Here is a 5,148-nt window from a genome sequence, read left to right as displayed (position 1 = left end):
TTTGTGTAGGTTATTACCTTCCTACTGTCATTCAGATATATTAAGAAGTTTAAACAACATTGTTTTGACATTTTACCATTTTAATTGGTGAGTAAATGTCAGTTTAATTTGTTTTTGAAATATTGTTATTTTTTGTGTTTGAATGTATAAAACCAGAGTTTAATTTCTTTCATGAAATACATTTATAACCGAACAATATTCTATTTGTTTATGAACGAAATGATCTAGATGTTATCTGTGGGCTTTTATGCTGAATTAAAAATATTTGTCTATATACGATTAAATCTACTTTGTTATTTTATTACTGTTCCCTGGTAGGTCAGTGGTAAGCTTATGGGCATACAGCGTTCAAATATGGGGTTGGATTCCCCGTCGTATGCGGAGTGCGGGTATCCCATTGTGTAGGATAACAACAATAACGAATTGTTTTATTACTTTATAGCACCGACTAGAAATGTGAGGAGTAAAAAATGAAACCATTAAATTAGAAATAAAATGATTCATAAACTTTTTTGTAAAATTAAAATGTACACTTTAAATTACCGTTATGCTAGTATTAATCTGCTTTATTTCAAATGTGTTGGTCACATTTTGGCGTTGTTATAAATTAGTGGGTAACTTAGTATTTGAGGAGTTCATGTAAGCAATGCCATTACTGACGGACGCTCTGTGTATTAACGTACTTTCTCGTAGAGCGAAAGGATTGGCGAGAATATTCAGTCCTGCAGTGACTATTCGAAGTGAATTGATTTAAAACAGCCTAGTAAGTTTTGTTAATTATATGTAAATTTACCTTATGTTCAGTCACGTAGATATTCATGCGAACGTATGATATGTGAAGATTTATTGTAAATGTTGACTTCAGTGAATAGAGAACTTATTTTCAAACATATGTGATCTCGTAACACTTGACAGTCACATACCATCACAAGTTTAGTATAATACATTACTACGTTTGACATTGCTACTGCAAGTGCCATTAGATAAGTTGGACAGTCTGACTCCGCCAACGACAGCGTTAGGTTATTTACTAATAGTAATACTATAATTTACTCGGAGTATTAACAGGTTAGGTTAGTCTTGCTGGTTTTTGAAAAAACAAACAAACACAAAAAAACCGTTGTGTTGGCTGAAAATATTTAGTTATAAAAAACATAGGTACGACCTTTTATACTCAGGAATTTTTATTTTATAACTTGACCAACTTTTCGGGTATAATAACTTATGTAAGTTAAGTTGTAAGTGTAAGATGTGGAGGATGTGTGCTTTATGTTTATGAGGTGACGGAGAGAATGTAATCGAGATTAACTTTTAAGAAAGCAGTGGTGTAGTACATTGTTAATCTTAAGATGTTGTTACTATGCTACTAATATTGCTAATACTACTGGATTGCCCAACGTTTACGTTCGTAAATTTAATTTCTACCGTTTAGAATAGAAGAGACAGAAATTTACTGTACTAACAATAATACAGTATGTAAGTCTTAAGCTTTAAAAGCTGTTTAAGAATTTTAACATCGCATTGCAACAAAAAATTGAAGAAAACTAGGTACGAAGCAAACGATATAGGGCCTATAATTTATAAAACAAAATATTTCTAAGAACCAGAGTATATCATTTTATTACATATATATATATCACATACATCAGCAATTAGAATTTATTATTTCAAGACTTAATTAAAATACAGTAATATTTTCAAAATGGAGATTGTAAAAGTTTTTATTAATTTTATAATTTTAACGTATTTTAATTAATCTCTCAAATGAAAAACCTGGAAGCTGATGAATGTGATAAGTGTAACAAAATGATGTTCATTAATTATTGGAAAAACTTAAATTTATGTGTTTTCTGTCTGTCTATATTGTTTACCTGGCTTATCTTGGAATATGTAAAAATCAGCTAAAAAAACTGCCATAGTATGATGAAATCAAAAACAAAAAAAAGATATCAAACGTTCTATTCCATTACCATTTAAAATCACCAGAGGAAGGGTGTCCCAACCGAAAACCATGATATTTTTTGTTTTGGAATATGTAAAGATATAAGTAATTATTAATAATGATAGTAATAGTTGAGCGTTTATGGGATATTTAAATGGGATTGTGTTTAATTTGGCATAATCTGCCATTACTGTGAAGTTTTTTGTTCCATGTAATCACATACAGTGTGTGAAAATTACCTAATTGTAAATTGTGGGAGATTCTTTTTCAAATGACATGATACATTTCCAAATGATAAAGTTAGGACTTTGTGGTCTGATTAGGGTAAGATTAACCTAGTTACTTTTTTTTTTACCACATTAAGTTGCTAGTATGCTAAATTGTCATTTTTCAGCTCTTTTTACCAAAATAGATGTTAATTTAAAAGCAAACTATGAGTGTGAGACATATTCTGTATAACAAAACTTTGTGTTTAAAGTGCACGCAGATTGTGACGGACAGTAACATTAGTGGAGCATATTGCTACAGATTTAATCCACAGTAAAAATAAATGATTGGTTACATATATGTTGTTTATACTTATAAAAATGTTATGTATTCAAAAGAAATATTGCCTGGGAAAGATATTTCCAATTGTGTTTTGAAGTTAGAATCATTATTTTATCTTCACTGCATCCATACTTTTGTGTGATGAAATATTAATTTAAGTCGGTGCGCCAAAACAAACTTGCATAGACATTTTGGATTTTTTGTTAATTTTAGCAAAACAGACTGCTTTATGTTCTTATTAGTTACAATTTTTCTTGTAAATAGTGAGATGTAAGATTAAACTATCTTTAAAATATGTACGTTGTTGTACGTTCAGCTGGAAATGTGTGTGTGTGTGTAGTGTTTTTAGTCACTGATTTGGCATAAGTATGTGCATTTGGGAAAGGGCAATACTATGATCAGAAAGTAATCAATCAAAAATGGGGGAAATGGAAGAAAGAAAGGTTAGTTTGAAAATGCAAACATCAAGAGTAAGAATTTTTAAAATACATTAAGAGAAAGCAAACTGTTAGGATGGGAGTAAGAACTTTGAGGGATAACAGTTTCAGAGAGCTTATCTTATCCTGTCCTGATGTGACAGCCTTTGCATCTCAAGTATCACACTAATACTCCTATGAACATTTTCCAACTATTCGATGTCCTTCTTAAGGTAAGGGGGTTGAGTCTGAGCATATATGATAGTGGTCTGTACTATTTGATATAGATCTTTATGTACTCTGGAGTGGGGGGAGGGGGTAGTTGAAAAGGAAATTTGTCTGATAGATTGATTAAAATATAATTAAATCAGTGAGCTGTGGCTTTTTCTGGTCAGGCAGATTATCTTGCATTGTGATTTGCTATAGCTGTTTTGGAACAGCTTAAAATGTGGAAAACTTGGACACGACTCTATTAATGGCAGTGTTACTTTTCTAATAAGATGATTTGCTTGTGGAATACTTTACCTTCAGGTCTGATAGAAGCTTTGATATTGAAAGAAATTTTAAGAGGAGATTGGATGAGTGTTTTAGAGATCGAGGTTTGATATAGGTTTTTGGTTGGTGATAGAAAATGAGACAAGTTAGATGGGCTAAATGATTTCTTGTTATTCCTTGAAAATTAAATTTAGCCAACAAAAATTTGAGAAAAAATATTGTTTACAGATGTACTTGAGTGTTATTTTATTATTAGCCAAAGATTTAAAAAAATTAGAGAAAAACAAAACTTGGAAGAGTTTAGAGTTGACAAAATGTGGCCAGCTGTTATTTGTCGAACTTAAAGTAATTCCTGTGTATGTGTGCGACTTTTAAGTGTTTGAGTTTAGAGTTGACAACATTTTTGGTTTGATGGTTTACTGATGTACTTGTAATGTTTCCTCATTTTTTTTTTGTTTTTTCTTATGAAATTTTTGTTCAAAGGTGAAATAAAATACACATTTATTTTGTAGTTGTATCTGCATTAATTACTAAATTATAGTAATTTTCTTACAGGTTTCAACTATGATTTCGTAACGAAGTCCTCTTGACTGAACCTGTGATCTAGGTTGGTTTTGCATCCAAGCAAGCATAGCCAAACTTCAAAAGCAGCGTTCTTTATTTATGTGCAATTGAAGATTGATATTTATTTTTATTGTGTGGGTACCTTGTCTTTGAAGGCCAAACTATGAAAATGGTGTTATCTCAGCGACAACGGGAAGAATTGTGAGTATAACTTGTAATTTTTTTATATGTTTGATATTATAGCTAGATAACCATTAGGAAATGATACTGTAAGAAGTAGCATAGAATGTTCATCAAAAAGTAAAGATGGAAGATGGAGGAAGCTCTGCCTGGGAGTGATTGTAAGAAACATAATCCATAAGGAGAGTTCATAATTCCCGTTATCACAGTGTTTAACTTGGTTTAAGAAATTTTGCAAGAAAGCTCTTAATAATAACCCAAAGATTTGCAGTGATGATGATTGGATGGAGAGAACTAATGGGCTGAGCAGACTTCACATTGAGAGGTTAGCATCTGAGGAATGTGAGCAACCTTTTGAGAGAGGGGAAAAAAGACCCAAAAATTTAGACAGCTAAACAGACTTCACATTGACAAGCTGGAATCTGAGCAACCCTAGAAAGAAAAATGACCCAAGAATTGAGAGATAGATGCAGGCAGGTAGCATTGTCAAATATGCACCAAAAACAGGCTTTAAACTTTTCCAATATTAACTGAATAGGCAAGGAGACAACGTTTATGGATTGAGATGGATCCTCCTCTGAATCAAGTTTCAGCATCATTGTGGAGGGACACTATTTCCAATGAAGCTGAATAGGTAACGAGACAACGTTTATGGGTTGAGATGGGACCTCCTCTGAATCAAGTTTCAGCGTCATTGTGGAGGGACACTATTTCCAATGAAGCTGCGATGCTGAAACTTGATTCAGAGGAGGTCCCATCTCAACCCATAAACGTTGTCTCGTTACCTATTTTGTGGAGGGACACTATTTCCAAGGATGTATTGTCATCCAAATGAAGCTGAATAGGTAACGAGACAACGTTTATGGGTTGAGATGGGACCTCCTCTGAATCAAGCTTCAGCGTCATTGTGGAGGGACACTATTTCCAAGGATGTATTGTCATCCAAATGAAGCTGAATAGGTAACGAGACAACGTTTATTGGTTGAGATGGGACCTCCTCTG

At 32.5% G+C, this 5,148-nt stretch overlaps 1 long non-coding RNA gene across 1 annotated transcript; it reads left to right on the top strand.

Annotated features, from left to right (window-relative positions):
• The first annotated feature begins 429 nt into the window (after positions 1 to 429).
• On the top strand, positions 430 to 4,167 carry LOC111088737. Its single transcript, XR_002613164.1, has 2 exons — positions 430 to 763; positions 3,958 to 4,167. It is a non-coding gene; the product is annotated as an uncharacterized LOC111088737 (long non-coding RNA).
• Positions 4,168 to 5,148: the final 981 nt, after the last annotated feature.

This window comes from Limulus polyphemus, unplaced genomic scaffold, assembly GCF_000517525.1.
Source record: "Limulus polyphemus unplaced genomic scaffold, Limulus_polyphemus-2.1.2 Scaffold4328, whole genome shotgun sequence".
Classification (NCBI taxonomy): Eukaryota; Metazoa; Arthropoda; class Merostomata; order Xiphosura; family Limulidae; genus Limulus; species Limulus polyphemus.
This window is presented reverse-complemented; position numbering and strand designations above follow the sequence as displayed.